This window comes from Protopterus annectens, chromosome 3.part1 (assembly GCF_019279795.1).
Source record: "Protopterus annectens isolate FY-2018-M chromosome 3.part1, PAN1.0, whole genome shotgun sequence".
Taxonomy (NCBI): Eukaryota; Metazoa; Chordata; order Ceratodontiformes; family Protopteridae; genus Protopterus; species Protopterus annectens.
The window spans coordinates 1043104085-1043121424 of NC_056732.1; positions in this window are offsets into that span (position 1 = coordinate 1043104085).

Consider the following 17340-nt stretch of genomic DNA (forward strand, 5'->3'; position numbering starts at 1 on the left):
TCCCTTTGGCATGTACCTTGCCAAGCACATGCAGCAGGTGGAGAGACAACAGAGGTTCCTGACGAGGAAAATCCAGGGTCTCAAACACCTATCCTATACACAGATGGGCTAAAGCCCCTGTCCCTCTACTCAGTCTCATACAGACTGCTCATAGGTGACCTGTGTCTGGAAAACAAGGCCATTTCAGACCCAGCCTTGATGAAGTTCCTGCATACCCATAAGACAAACTCCACTTGTGCAACCCACACGCAAGGCCTTAACCTGGTCTGTAACATTAGTAGAACTTGTTGGCAGGATAGATTTGTGTCCCAAAGACTCCCCCATCTGTGGAATAGACTCCCTCTCAATGTCAAGCAGAGTACCTCTCTAGCCCTCTTTAAAAGGAACCTGGATGACTGGATGGGAAACAGAAAATATACCCCTGGGATCCCAACTGTGTCCCTACTGGACAGGGGAAACAGGTGTTGACTTTGAGAGAACATGGGTGAAATTCTTGGCTAGGCTTATAATGGTTTCTGGGCCAATAGCCTAGTATCACCCTATGAACCTATTATAGAAAATTATATACATTTACAATATATCTAAATATATATATATATATATATATATATATATATATATATATATACACACACACACACACACACACACACACACACACACACACACACACACACACACACACACATGATGTGGTAGGACTGAAAACCTACACATTTTGTAGAATGTAAAATATATTCTCCAACACAAAAAATAAATACATTAAATACATTTACAAAATTTTATTGAGAACAGTTTTGGTTGCACAAAGGTGGTGAGAAATTGTGTTAATAATATCCCATTAACTTTGATGCTGAAATTAAATTAAATTACATTGAAAAATAAATATGCACATTGGACCCAAAGTACAGGGATGAAATAGAATCAGAAACAATGACCTGAGAACACTTTGGCATGAAATTACAGTACCATTGTATTTGTTATTCATCAAGTCATTAAAGTATGAGGAGATTCCTCAAGATTGGAGATGTGCACGTGTGCAACCCATATTTAAGGGATAGGGGACCAGGACAGATCCAGAGTCACAGATACCCATAACTTAACTTAAGATTGGAGATGTGCACATGTGCAACCCATATTTAAGGGACAGTGGAACAGCACAAACCCAGGGTCACAGAGACTCATAACTTAAGACTGGAGACGTGCACTTGTTCAACCCATGTTTAAGGGAGAGAGAAATAGGACAAACCCAGAGTCACAGACGCCCATAACGTATGATTGGAGACATGCACTTGTTTAATCCATATTGAAGGGACAGAAAAACAGGACAAACCCAAAGTCACAGAATCCCATAACTTAAGATTGGAGACATTAATTTGTTCAACCCATATTAAGGGACAGGGGAACAGGAAAAACCCAGCATCACAGACACCCATAACTTAAGAATGGAGACATGCCCTGGCTCAACGCATATTTAAGGAAAGGGTAACAGGACAAACCCAGAGTCACAAAGACCCATGACTTAAGATTGGAGACATGAACTTGTTCAACCTATATTTAAGGGATGGGGAACCAGACAGATGCACAGTCACATAGACCCATATCTTTATTTTTGTGGAAAAACAATGGAGACAGTTATTTGCATAATGTATCATCAGAATTGAGAAGACTAGCCCCTGGATTCACTATACTTCCGTGCAGGACTAGCTTAGTCCTGCATGGAAGTGGACGTTTAGGAGCAGGACAGCAGAGCGCCAGGCATATTAATGAAGGCACGCTGCCTGAGCTCCTAAACGGACATGTAGCATGTACGAATGCAGGGGGGGGGGGTGTCTGAGAGCAGAGCTCACAAAATATACATGCCCCTGCAATCAAGAACAGCAGTTTAGGAATAAGAATGGGTGAGACCGCTCATAGGTGTTCACATAACCCTAGCAACATCCCCCTAAGTTTATAAGAGCAATAGTTAATATATAAAATATAAACAAGCTTCTTCTTTTTATCAAACAGATAAAATTTAACTGTAGGTGCGTGGGTTTGCCCATTGTTTAAATATGTTTATTGCATCTTAAATGACACACTAGGATAACAATCAAGACACATGCAAAAGAAGCAGTACTACAATAGTGTAGTGGGCAGAGCATTCACCTCATGAATAGTCATTCCTGGTTCGAGTCCCACACCAGTACATTCCATTTTCCATGTCAAATCACTTTATGAACAATAGTTTTTGTTGCATAACCTATTAAATAACATATATTTGTGAACTAGAGTACTGCATTAAATGCAGATGTGAGGTGTCATTGTCATAATGTTGTAAAATCCACAGATAAACACAAGTGTACTTTTGTATGTCACTCTTTTTTTTCTGAGCTTGTACTTTTGTGTGTCAACCTTACTGTAGAAATTGTACTTTGTTCTTACTTCACCATTTCAGATAACGAATGTTTCTAAATCTATTATCCCCCTACTAATTTATTTTAGAAAATGAAAGGTTTTAAATTTAATGTCCTCCTACTACTTTATTTTATAAATTGTACTGTATACTCATTCTTATTTTATAGGTTCATAGGTTCATACTAGGCTATCTGCCCTGGGGGCATTTATAAGCCTAGCCCGAGTGTGTTTGGCTTTCGCCACCCTTTGATTTGAGTTTGCTATGCCCTTTTTAAGGTTAGTTTACTGTGCCTCTGTCTAGTAGTGACACAGAAGTAATCCCCGGCATAAACCTACGATCTCCCATCCACTCATCAAGATTCCTCTTGAAGAGAGTCAGTGAGGTGCTCTGCCTAACATGGACTGGGATTCTATTCCAGAGCGAAGGGAGCCTCTGGGTTATGAATCTGTCCCTCCAGCATGTTCTATTTATTTCTGTGCTGAGGTTCAAGTCCCTCGAGCACGTGGTTTTGAGGGATTTAGATTTTCTGAGGTGGAGCATGTCCATTAATTCTGGGTTGGACATAGCTTTGTATGTCAGGCATAGATCGCCACGAAGTAGGCGGTATGCAACTGAGTAGAGCTGGAGTTTTTTTAACCGGGCAGCATATGGGATCTGTTGGAGTCCCTTAATCCTCTTTGTGAGGTACTTTTGGGGTATTTCTAGTTGCTGCAGGTGTCGGGTAAGGTACATCCCAAAAAGGGCATTGTATTCTATGATGGGCCTGATGAGGGATGAATAAAGAGGCACTATTACCTCACCTGATCTAGATGTGAATCCTTTCATGATAAGGTGGGCTATGTAGAAGGTCTTTCTAACCATTTTGGTGATGTGGTTGTCGAAGGAGAGATTGCTATCAACTTGGGTCCCCAGGTCCCTAATTACTTCTTCCGTACTTAATGGGTTACCACCTATGTGGTAATTTGTGGGCACTTTGTTTTTGTCAAAGGGTATGACTATACACTTTTTGGCACTTAGCTTTAGGCCATGGCTCTGGCACCAGTTATCCGTCTCTGTGAGACCTTTTTGGAGGATGTTTGTATCAGCTGGAGAGTCAATTATGGTGCCGAGTTTGCAGTCATCTGCGAACTTGGTCAGCCATAGTCCTCCCGTGTTGGCCTGTACCTCGGAAAAGTATATGCCAAACAAGAGAGGTCCCAGAACAGAGCCTTGTGGGACACCACTTGTAACCGGTTTCGAGTCTGACATGGCTCCAGCAATTCTGACTCTGTGGGTTCTGTCTTTGAGCCAGTTAGCAACCCATCTTGTGACATACGGGTTTATATTTAAGCTGGATAGCTTATCTATGATGCCCGAGTGGGGTATTGTGTCAAATGCCTTTGCGAGATCCAGATAGGCTGTGTGGACTACCTTTCCTTCATCTATGGCCTTGGTGACTGTTTCGAAAAAGTCGACCAGGTTCAAGAGGCAGGATCTGCCCTTGACAAAGCTGAATTGGGTAGGATCTAGCGTCTGTAGGTCCCCAATGTCTTTGTTTATGAGTTCCATGATGATCCTCTCCATGGCCTTGCAGATAAGGCTAGTCAGGCTTATGGGGCGATAGTTATCAGGGTCCGTTGAGGCACCCCCTTTGTGGAGTGGGACCACTGTTGCTGTATGCCATTCTTTGGGTACATATCCTGTGGTGAGGCTGAGATTGTACAGCAGTTTTACGTGAGGGTTTAGTTCTTCTTGGAGTTCATGTAGGACGCAAACCGGGACTCCGTCTGGTCCCATTGAAGCAGTGTTTTTGCTTTGGAGAGGGCGGCTTTCACCTGAGCATCTCAGATGTTAGGGAGGCTGCACTCTGCTGGGATAGATATTTGCTCTTTTGGGGTGGGGGTTTGCACTGAACCTGTCTGCCAGGATGTTGGCAATGTCTGTGGGTTCAGTGTATTTTTTGTCATTTAGAATCAACTCTGAGCATATCTGGGAGTTGCATCCCAGGTTCTTAACATAGCTAAAGAAAGCCTTGTGATTATCTTTAGTGTCCTGTGCAATTTTTCTCTCGAAGCTGGCCTTGGAGGATTTTATGAGGGATCGTAATTTTTTGCTAATACTGATCAAAGATGCCTTCCCTTTTAGGGATTTTGCTCTATCATGTAGTAACTTCCTCCTTCTGTTGTACAACTTATTTATGGCTGGGGACCACCAGACTGGACGCCTGTCTTTGGACGATTGGGTCTTGGTTTTGTTTGGGATAGCATGATCCATGCATTCCTGGAGGTGTCCATAGAATGTGTTTATATAGGATTCTGTGGTTTGGGCCGTAGTTTCCACTGGCCCGGGGGCAATGAAGGATTCCACCTCGGTTTTGAGAAGTGTGAAGTTCGCTTTTGAGAAGTTTTTCACTGTGGTTTTCTGGGCTGGGGGTGGGGTCAGGTTTTGGATATCCAGTGAAATTAATTTATGGTCTGATCTTACCAATGAGGGGTATACTTCTGGTGTGGAGCATAGGGTCCCCATGTTGGTGATGATCAAGTCAAGTATGTTTTCCCCTCTTGTGGGAGCTGTGACTAGTTGTTCCATGGCATTTGAGTTTATAAATTCCAGGAACCTTTGGGCTAGGGTGTTGGGGCTTGAGTAATGCTCCCAGTCTATGTTTGGGTAGTTGAAGTCACCCAATATAATGGTGCTTGGAGAGATCTTCATGTTCACCAATGTTTTCAGGAAAGCCGAGTGGGATTCCTGATTTTGAGATGGTGGTCTGTAACATGCTATGAACTGAAAGGCAGTTTTGCCCACTGTTAGTTGCACATGGATGGTTTCTGATGCTTCGTGCAACGCCACTAACCTGGAGGTGAGGGTATCCTTGATAAATATGGATACTCCCTCTCCTTTTGTGGTTCGGTCTGAGTTTTGGAGTCGAAAAGCATGATATGAGGTATAACCTGGTAGTGCTGGGGTGCTCTCTGGAGCCTAGAACCAGGTTTCTGTCACTGCACAGATATCGATGTTCTCCATACTGAGGAGAGCTTTGAGTGCGTGCATTTTGAGGTTTAGACTTCTGGCATTTAGTAATTGTATAACTAAATTCAAGTAGACTCATTCCTATTTTAGAAATTGTATAATTAATTTCAATATTTCTCCTTATATTTCTGTACTTTCCAAACACAAAGTTTTTTGAATTTTTCCTATGTAAAATTTCAATGAAATTTAACTTGTCTTGGAGCTTTTCTCCCCAGGACTCCATTGAAAACGGGTTTCTTGGCCCAATGGACTATCCTAGTAAAACAACTGCAAATAAATAAATAATAATAAGTGTCCCATACAGTATATGTACACAAGAATCAGGGATACAAATCGCAGGTACAATGTGTAATGAATGATAAATCCACCACCTTCCAAAAAAATATTTTACATTACTGTCTAAATTAGTGCAGTGGTAAGCGGGAGTAAGTGCTATTAAGCAAGAGTAAGTATATTTAATCAGTAGTAAGCGGGTTTAAGCCCATTTGTGTGGGCATAAGCAATGCACACACAGGTTAAGCAATATTAAAACTAACTCAGTGTAAGCATATTTAACCGGAGCCTGTATTTGGTCCTTACCGATATGGGGCAGCATTGCTTCCCACCAATTGCAAACTCCTCCTTGGTCAAATCAGACCACAAATCAATACATTTACCATAAAACTGAAGCCTATGTTATGGCTAATCTACTAAAACTGAGGGATAACCTGGCTAAACTCGAAAGCCTCTTCCATTTTGAGGATCACAGTGCTTTAAGTGGAATCTTTCACAGCCATATTTTATGAACGTAAAAGTAGGTGCATTGATTGAATCATCAGTCCCCCTCAGAAATAAATACAATACCAAATTCAAAAATAAACCCCAATGTTGAAAAATAAATAAATAAATTCACGCAAAAATATAACTCTCAACTTGCCAAAAACACTCTTGCTAAACTAAACACGGAACTCCCGACCCTGATCAAATCAGCCAAAGCCAGATATGAAGAAAAACAGACACCCAAGCAAAGGATAGCCAGAAAGACTTCTTGAATTATGTTCATAGGTAGGTACTAGGCTATCTACCCAAAGGCATTTATAAGCCTAACCGGAATGTGTTAGCTTTTGCCACCCCCTTAGACTAGTTCCCTGTGCCTCTGTCCAGCACAGCCACAGAAGTGATCCCAGGGGTAAACTTTCTGTTTCCCATCCACTTGTCAAGGTTTCTCTTGAAGAGGGTTAGCAAGGAGCTCTGCCTAATGTAGATTGAAATCTTGTTCCAGAGCATGGGAAGTCTCCTGGACAGGAATCTATCCCTCCAGCACATCCTATTTATTGTTGTGGTGAGGTTTAGATCCCTAGACCGTGTGGCTCAAGGGGATATGGTTTTCTTTAGGTGGAGCATGTCGCTCAATTCTGGGTTGGACATGGCCTTGTATGTCAGGCAGGGATCACCTCTGAGTAGGCGGTATGCAACCGAGTACGGCTGGAGTTTCTTCAGTCAAGCTGCATAGGGCATCTGTTTGAGGCCAGTTATCCTCTTGGTGAGGTACTTCTGTGGTCTTTCCAGCTGTTGCAGATGTCTTGTAAGGTACATCCCAGATGGGACGTTGTACTCTATGATGGATCTGATGAGTGATGCATAGAGGGGCACAATGACCTCTTTTGATCTGGATGCAAACCCTTTTGTGATTAGATGGGCCACATCGAAGGATTTCCTAACCACATTGGTAATGTGATTATCAAAGGAGAGGTTACTATCTACTTGGGTCCCCAGATCCCTTATTATGTCTTCCGTATTTAGGGGGCTACCACCTATGTGGTAGTCTATGGGTACTTTGTTTTTTCCAAAGGGAATGACTATGCACTTTTTGGCATTTAGCACGAGGCCGTGGTTTTGACACCAGGTAACTGTCTCAGTGAGACCCTTTTGGAGGATGTCTGTGTCAGCCGGAGAGTCAATTATAGCCCCTAGTTTGCAGTCGTCTGCAAACTTGGTCAGCCATAGTCCTCCTGTGCTTGCCTGTACCTCTGAGAAGTATATGCCGAACAGGAGGGGTCCTAGGACTGAGCCCTGGAGAATGCCACTTGTAACTGGTTTAGAGTCAGACCTAGCTCCCGCAACTCTTACCATGTGGGTTCTGTCATGAGCCAGTTGGCAACCCATCTTGTGATGTAGGGTTTTATGTTCAGGCTGGTGAGCCTGTCTATAATACCAGAATGGGGAATGGTGTTGAAGGCCTTTGCGAGGTCTAGGTAGGCTGTGTGGACCACCTTTCCTGTCGTCTATAGCCTTGGTAACTGTCTCAAAGAAGTTCACCAGGTTTAGGAGGCATGATCTGCCCTTAACAAAGCCGAACTGGGTAGGGTCCAGTGTTTGGAGGTTCCCAATGTCTCAGTTAATGAGATCCAAGATTATGCGCGTCATAGCCTTGCAGACCAAGCTAGTCAGGCTTATAGGGCGATAGTTTCTGGGGTCTGTTGTGCCTCCACCTTTGTGGAGCGGAATAACCATTGCTGTGTGCCACTCTATGAGCACGTAGCCTGTGGTAAGACTGAGTTTGAACAGTGTGTTTAGGTGAGGGGTTAGTTCATCTTTGAGCTTGTGTAGGACGCAGCCTGGGACACCATCCGGTTCCATTGATGCTGTATTTTTGGCTTTGGAGAAGGCTGTTTTAACCTGAGTGTCTGTGATTTCAAGGGCACTACATTCTTCTGGTATGGTTATGGGCCCTTTTGGAGGTGAGAGGGGGGTGAAGTTTGCACCAAACCTGTCTGCCAGGATGTTGGCGATATTGGTCGGTTCAGTGTATTTTGTGCCATTCTGCACCAACTCCGAGCAGATCTGAGAATTGCCTCTTAGATTCTTGACATAGCTAAAGAATGCCTTGTGGTTATCTTTGGAGTCCTTGGCAATTTTTCTTTCGAAGCTAGCCTTGGATGATTTTTATGAGGGATCGTAGTTTCTTGCTGATACTGATCAGGGATGTCTTCCCTTCTTGAGATTTTACTCTTTTATGTACTAGTTTCCTCCTTCTATTGTATAGCTTGTTTATGGCAGGGGTCCACCCAACTGGTTTCCTTTTCTTGGAGGAGTGAGTCTTGGTTTTGCTTGGGATAGCACGATCCATGCATTCGTGTAGGTGCCCATAGAGTGCATTAGTAAAGGATTTTGCAGCTTGGACAGCGTTATCCTTAAGCTTGGGGGCTTTGAAACTTTCCACCTCGGTCTTAAGTAACGTGAAGTTTGCTTTTGAAAAGTTTTTCACGGTGGTTTCTTTGACCGGGGGTGGGGGCGAAATGTGGATATCCAGAGTGATTAGTTTATGGTCAGATCTAACCAGCAAGGGGTTGACCTCCAGTGTGGAACACCAGTTGCCCATGTTGGTGATGACCAGGTCCAATATGTTGTCACCTCTTGTGGGGGTGTTGACCAGTTGATCCTGGGCATTTGAGTTTATAAATTCTAGAAAATGTTGGGCAAGGGAGTTAGTACTTGAGTAGTTCTCCAAGTTAATGTTTGGGTAATTGAAATCACCCAATATCAGGGTATTTGGTAGGACCTTTATGTTTCCCAGTGTTTCTAGAAATGCAGAATGGGGGTCCTGGGACATGGTGGGTGATCTGTAGCAAGCTACAATTTGAATTGCAGTTTTGCTTGTTAGTTGCACGTGGATAATCTCCAAAGCATCGTGCTGTCCCACTAACCTGGAGGTGTGGGTATCCTTGATAAATATGGATATGCCCCCGCCTTTTGTATTTGGGCCCAGGTTTTGTGGCCGAAATGTATGGTATGAGTTGTAGCCTGGTAGTGCTGGGGTGCTCTCTGGAGCCTTAAACCAGGTTTCTATTACTGCACATATATCGATTTTCTCCATACTGAGGAGTGCTTCGAGTGCGTGCATTTTGAGGTTTAGACTTCTGGCATTGGGTAGCATTGTTAAATTATCAGAAACAATGCCCAGCACTTTATAGAGTTAACAATAAATGATATATACTCAGACCCAGAGAAAATATACAATCTACTAATGGACACATTTTTCACAAACTTCTGCCCTTCCCCCTTCAATTTCCTCAGATCATGTACCCACAAACATACATCCCCCTCCCACTCAAATTACCCAAGAAAAGGTCTCAAGGCACTAAAGCTAAGAACACTGTTTATGGGACCAGATAACATATGATACTGCCTACTGGTCAGCTTGAAACATGACTTATCGGATTCCCCCACAGAAGCTATTCATCATCAGCCTCAAAACAGGCTTCAGGCCAGTTGAATGGAGGACACCAACTGCTGTTTCCTTACACAGTAGTGGGGGTTCAATGGACCCAGGCAATTATAGACCCATAAGCCTGACCAGTCTCATATGTGAGACCATGTAAAGGATCATTATGGGATTAATATATACAGACCATTGACCCAGCTCACTTTGAATTTGTCAAAGGCAGAGGTCCTGCCTATTTAACCTGGAGAACTTCTTCTTTGAAAAACTTGCTGAAGCAATGGATAAGGGCAAAACTGTGCAAAACGCATATCTAGACCTCACAAAGGCATTCAACACCATCCTACACTTGAGTATCATACATAAACTTTCTAAGCTACATGTCAATCCGTATATAACTCATTGGTTGCAAAACAGCAACAACAAACAGAACACAGAAGTTAAGGTGGGCAGCACTACCTCCTCGAAAAGACAGGTCACTAGTAGTGTACCCCCAGGTTCAGTCTATGGGCTACACCTCTTTGGTATTTACTTCTTGGAGGTCAAAGCTAATGTTAAAGGTGGGGCTAACCAAGTTTGCAGTGCCGTTATAAACTCACCACATGCCACCAATATCCTCCAAAAAGGCCTATCCCAAATAACTGGCTTCAAAAACATGGGCTAAAACCATAGTTCTCAACTCTTCAGATTTTTGCAGAGTATCTACATTTTGGTCTGTTGTTCATGAAATTTGTGAGGATTAAACTTATAAAATATTGGCATACATCTGAGTTTCAGACTTCACATTGTTCATAAAATACATGCTAACACAAATCCTGTTATTTTAGCAACTTTTTAAATTTATTAAGAGCCCTTTTTAATATATGGCCCTATTTGAGGGCTTTGTCTGGATTTCTTGCACTGAGAGGTTCAGACGTATGACTAAAAAACAAAATGCCAAGAAATTTATATAGCATCCTTCGTCAAGCATGTCCCCTCTGTAGCTATCACACTGACAGCACACTGGTAATTAGGGATTGACAATGAACTATCCTTTAATCATCACCTTATCACATCACATCACATCACATTATCTGCACTTTTTAAAAAAAAAAAAATACAGTATTTAATTTGATTTAAACTGTGTTGAAGGAATATTTAACTGAACTGGCAGTTATTCTGCTCTTTAGTAACTTGAACTGAAGCTAGTGTTTGCTGAATTTTGTTATTTGCTAGTAATTACAGGCGTGGGGGTAGCCACATTCTTTGATTTCCTGTCCTTGCCTATTTAAGTGGTGCATTGTGAAATATTTTCTGCTTAAAAACCTCAGCTTTGGCCGGCTAAGAACTTGGTTATATTCAACTGGACGTATAAGAGAATTTAAGTACCTTTATCTGCACTTTTTTAAAAAAAATACAGTATTTAATTTGATTTAAACTGTGTTGAAGGAATATTTAACTGAACTGGCAGTTATTCTGCTCTTTAGTTATTCCCACCCACCCTTCCTGTTTTTGTTTTGGTGTTAATCTTACTGGCCTTGAAACTGCCCGCCCCTCAGCCTGCCTCTGGGCTCATCTCATTTGCTCACTCAACTGAGTGCAGTGAGATCATATTCTGATTTCAGGCACTCCTACTGTGTACAAAGAGAGCATCTGGGAAACAGACAAAAAAAAATTAAGCTTATTTCCTGCCTTTCCTGTTAAGTGGTATAGACTATTTGTAGGCTTCTGAGCCCCCAAGCCCTTTTGTGTTTGAGGGAAGCCTTCTAGCTTGTTTTTTTTCTTATAACTAGCCAGTTTTCTAGTTTCAGCACTCAAATCTGTTTCTTTGATCTCAGCACTTGTTCAGATTAAAAAAAAAAAATTTTTCATCTGCTTTTACTGTACTTGTGTTTCTACCTACTTCATTTTACTTTTGCATCATCTTAAAAATACTCAATTGTATTTATTACTGCTTGGTGAAACTCATTCTAAGCCTTTTGGTTTAAACACTTGGGCTTCGGACCAGTTGTTTTGCACTGAGAGGGTTTGTGGTCTGCACTGTTGTGGCAGAACAGGTAGCTTACATCCTTCTAGGTTGGGAACTGCTGATTGAGGGCTCAGTGTCTGTTATTCTAAAAGTGTATTAATTCTGGTTTAAGCACTTGGGCTTTCAGGCCAGTTATTTTACATTAAGAGGGTTCGTGGTCTGCACTCTTGTGGGAGGAGAGGCTGGACTCTGCCCTTCTGAGCTGGGAATTTCTGGTTAAAGGCTTATAGTGCATACATATCCGAACTGCTTCTTACTGAAGTTGGTGCGCCTTGTTTGCTGTGGCATAGACTGGATTCAGGCCTGCTGGATCTAGCTTTGTTTGTGTAACTTGAGCACTAATCCAGACATTCTCTAAAGTATTCAATTGTATTTATTACTGCTTGGTTGTAACTTGATTAAAGTGTAGCTATCATTCTAAGTCTTTTGGATTAAGCACTTGGGCTTCAGACCAGTTGTTTTACATTAGGAAGGTTTGCGGCAAGCACTGTGGTGGCAGGACAGGTAGCTTTCATCCTTCTAAGTTGGGAACTGCTGATTGAGAGCCCAGTGTCCAAGTGTATTAGTTCTGGTTTAGGCACTTGGGCTTCAGGCCAGTTATTTTACATTAAGAAGGTTCGTGGTCTGCACTCTTGTGGGAGAAGAGGCTGGACTCTGCCCTTCTGAGCTGGGAATTTCTGGTTGAAGGTTTATAGTGCCTGAATATTTGAACTGTATCTTACTGAAATTGGTACACCTTGTTTGCTCTAGCATAGACTAGATCCAGGCCTGCTGAATCTAGCTTTGTTTATATGCTTGTTGTTTGTTTGCTTGTTATTTCCCTGGAAGATAATTCCACCTAATACGCGGCTTCTCAGCGCTTCTGTGGATCACTAGTGATATCTGCATTGCTTACTGTACTTATTTCCTTGTTTCACTTGAAAGAAAGTTACTGTTTGTCATTTTTGCATTTAGTTACTTGTAACACATTGCACTCAAGTTACCTGGCACTTGCTCACTAAAGCAATTATATAAGTCAGCACTAAAAATTAAAAGCACTATACCCTCACTCCCCACTGGCCCTTGTTTTCAATTATTAAGGAATTCCCAATATTATTCTAGCATGTCCAAAGGTCAGTTGTCAATCTCCTCTCCGGTCCAGCTGGTGAATCTGGGAATCTTGAGGCAATGCTATAACTGCCTCATGTACACAGACAACCCTCTCCTCCTCCCACATAGCACAAATACTTGCGAGAGATGCAGCTATTTAGCCAAACTGGAGGCTGAGCTCTCTCAACTCAGGACTGGCAAGACCAGACAGGAGGAGAAGGCAACTACACACACCACAAAACCAGCCTCACATAATGCTACCACACCACTGAATCAAACACATAAACACACAAAGACATACTCGGAGGCTCTGAGTAAAATTTACCTAAACAGCAGAGGCCTCCAAAGCAGACACCCAAACAACTGCTACCTCAAGACACCCCACAAGCAACACATAAACCACAAAAGCAGTGTGCAAAGCAGTCACAGCCCTTAAGGCCAAATACAACACCAAACATACTTGTCATAGGTGACTCCATAGTCAGACACACTGACGTCCCACTCACCAGGCTGAACAAGGAGAGGGTCACAGTAAGCTGCCTATTGGGCTAGAATCCGCCACATAACACAAGCACTCGGGTCACTCCACGGCAAGTACAAATATGACACAGTCATTGTCCATGCTGGTGTGAACGACCTGAGACGTACCTCCCTGGACTGCATGAAAAGAGACATAGAGGAGCTCTCTGATTATGTAGCCCAGGCAGGTATGACCCTAACCCTGAGCAGTATCCTTCCTTCACCAAGAATGATGCCACAATATAGAGACAAGATGATCAGCTTTCACAATTGGCTTAATGTCTGGTGTCATTCAAAGGGGATCCAGTGTCTGTCTGCCTGGGATGACATGCTTGACAAGCCACGCTGCTTCGCAAGGGACGGCTTGCACCTGTCACCCCTGGGATTCCGGATATTGGCTAAGGCTCTTGCCACCCCCATAGTGCCTTTTTTAGGCAAGGCTCAAGTTCTAAACCTACCACCCTAGAAAACAAAAATGGGAAGAAACTGAGGGTAATGCTGCTCAATGCCAGAAGTCTAAATCTCAAAATGCACGCACTCGAGGCCCTTCTCAGTATGGAGAACATCGATGTCTATGCTGTAACTGAAACCTGGTTCAAGGCTCCTGAGAGCACCCCGGCACTATTAGGGTTTACCTCATATCATGCGTTCGGCCCCAAAACCCAGACCACACCACAAAAGGAGGGTGTATCCATATTCATAAAGGATACCCACACCTCCAGGTTGGTGGCAACGCCTAAGCTTGGAAACCATCCAGGTGCAACTAACCATAGGCAAAACTGCTCTACAAATTGTAGCATGCTACAGGCCACCCTCTCAAACTCAGGAACCCCACACAGCCTTCCTGAAGACACTGGAGGGTATAAATGTATCTCCAAACACCATTATATTGGGTGACTTCAACTACCGAATATAGACTGGGAACATTACTCAAGCCCTAACTTTCTAGCCCAACGGTTCCTGGAGTTCATAAATTCAAATGCCATGGAACAGCTAGTCACTGTTCCCACGAGAGGAGAAAATATACTAGATCTCATTATCACAAATATGGGGACAAAATGCTCCACACCGGAAGTATATCCCTCATTGGTGAGATCTGATCATAAACTAATCTCACTGGAAATCCACATCCCACCCCCACCCCAAACAAAAAAGACCACAGTGAAGAACTTCTCTAAAGCAAACTTCACACTACTCAAGACTGGTGTGGTATCCTTCAAGGCCCCTGAGCCAGTGGAAACCACAACCCAAGCTGCAGAAGCCCTTACAAATGCCTTCTATGAACACCTCCAGGACTGCATGGATCAGGCAATCCCAAATAAAACCAAGACTCTTTCCACAAAGGGCAAACGTCCAGTCTGGTGGACCCCAGCCATTAACAAACTTTACAATAAGAGGAGAAAGCTATTACATGATAGAACAAAATCCATAAAAGGGAAGTCATCCCTGATCATTATTAGTAAAAAAATACGAGCACTCATAAAATCAACTAAGGCCAATTTTGAGAGAAAAATTGCCATGGATTCAAAGGACAATCATAAGGCCTTTTTCAGCTATGTTAGGAACCTGGGTGGAAACTCCCAGATATGCTCAGAATTAGTCCAAAATGATACAAAAATCACTGAACCCACAGACATTGCCAACATACTGGCAGACAGGTTCAGTGCAAACTTCACCCCCCCCTAAAGGAGAGATAACTATCCCAGCGGAGTGTAGCCTCCCAGACATCTCAAATGCGCAGGTGAAAGCTGCTCTCTCTAAAGCTAAAAACACAGCATCAATGGGACCGGATGGTGTCCCCGGCTGTGTGCTACACGAGCTAAATGAGGAATTAAACCCGCACATAAGGCAGCTGTTTATTCTTAGCCTTACCACAGGATACGTGCCCAAGGAGTGGCGTACGGCAACTGTGGTCCCACTCCACAAAGGCGGTGCCTCTACGGACCCTGGTAATTACCGCCCCATAAGCTTAACAAGTCTAGTCTGCAAAGCTATGGAGAGGATCATAATGGAGCTCATAAACAAAGATATAGGGGACTTGCAGACATGGACCCGACCCAGTTTGGCTTCGTCAAGGGAAGATCATGCCTTTTGAACTTGGTCGACTTCTTCGAAACAGTCACCAAGGCCATTGATGAGGGAAAGGCAGTCCATACAGCCTACCTTGACCTTGCAAAGGCTTTCGACACAATACCCCACTCGGGTATTGTAGAAAAACGTACCAGCTTAAATGTAAACCCATATGTCACAAGATGGGTTGCAAACTGGCTTAAGGACAGAACCCACAGGGTTAGAGTTGCTGGCGCTATGTCAGACTCCAAGCTGGTCACAAGTGGTGTCCCACAGGGCTCGGTCCTTGGCCCCTATTGTTCGGCATCTACTTCTCAGAAGTACAGGCCAACATGGGAGGACTTTGGCTGACAAAGTTTGCAGACGACTGCAAACTGGGCGCCATAGTGGAAAGTGCATCGGACATGGATATCCTTCAGAAGGGACTCACGGAAACAGATAGCTGGTGCCAGAGCCATGGCCTGACGTTAAACGCCAAAAAATGTATAGTCATACCCTTCGGGAAAAACAAGGTAACCCCAAGCTACCATATAGGTGGCAATCCACTAAGCACAGAAGAGGTTATCAGGGACCTGGGGACCCAGGTTGACAGTGGCCTTTCTTTTGACACTCACGTTGCTAAAGTGGTTAGAAAGACCTTCTACACTGTCCACCTGATCATGAAGGGATTCACATCCAGATATAGTGAGGTCATTGTTCCCCTGTACTCTTCACTTATCAGACCAATGATCGAGTACAATGCCCCATTCGGGATGTATCTCGCCTGACATCTGCAGCAATTGGAGAGACCCCAAAGGTTCCTCACCAAAAGGATAAAGGGACTCCAAAAATCCGTCATATGCTGCCAGATTGAAGAAACTCCAGCTCTATTCAGTCACATACCGTCTGCTCAGTGGTGACATGTGCCTGACATACAAGGCCATGTCCAACCCGGAATTAATGGACATGCTTCACCTCAAAAAATCCAAATCCACCAAAACCACTAGAGCAAGTGACTTGAACCTTAGCACGGATATAAATAGGACGTGCTGGAGGGATAGATTTATCACTCAGAGACTCCCTATGCTGTGGAATAGAGTCCCGGTCCATGTGAGGCAGAGTACCTCGCTGGCTCTGTTCAAGAGAAATCTTGACCTGTGGATGGGAGATCGTAGGTTTACCCTGGGAATCATCTCTGTGTCACTGCTGGACAGATGCACAACAAACTAATGGGCACAGTATTTTTTCATATAAGGGGTGGCGTAAGCCACAAAAATTTGGGCTAGGCTTATAAATGCCTTAGGGCAGATAGCCTAGTATAAACCTATGAACCTATCCACTGTTCTAAGTCCTTTTAATTGCACAGTTTATATCTAAAGGTATTACTTCTAAATCCAGTTATGCAACCATTCTACCACTGAGAGCAATTTTGACCAGTGCATATTTTTTTTTGTATTTTGAAATCATAGCACCGCACAGCTTTCTTAAAAATAAAACACCTCTGCAATCAAGAAGCTGACAGCTTTTAAAATGCACACTGGGACATTTCTTACTCAAGACATGAGTTTCTGCAAGACAAATAACTTCTCAACCAATACCTCTCAACTAGGGCTGCCACCTTTTCAAATGGCCAAAGTGGGACATTTTCTGGACACACATCAGATTTTACAGTCGGTACAAAGGATAGAACTTTACTTTTTTGCCTAAATGAAAGCTTATTCTTGTAGTAGTTTAGTTGCTTATTCTGTTTCTTGTAACATTTAGGTATTTTATATACAGAAATAACTATTTTATGCAACTATTACATGAAATATGGGACATAATTATGTCCTACAATCTCAGGACATTTGCCAATTTTAATATTTTTGGTCAGGACACAACTGCCCAAAGAGGGACTGTCCCTCGCAAAGTGGGACAGGTGGTAACCCTACTCTCAACTGTCCAGATTTTTGCCTCATACTTTTGTTCTGCTCCTCATAAAATCTGTGTTTTCTGGAAAATTACTGGGATGATCTGATGATTGAAGTCACCAAATAATGACATACATTTGAGTTTCAGATTTCATAT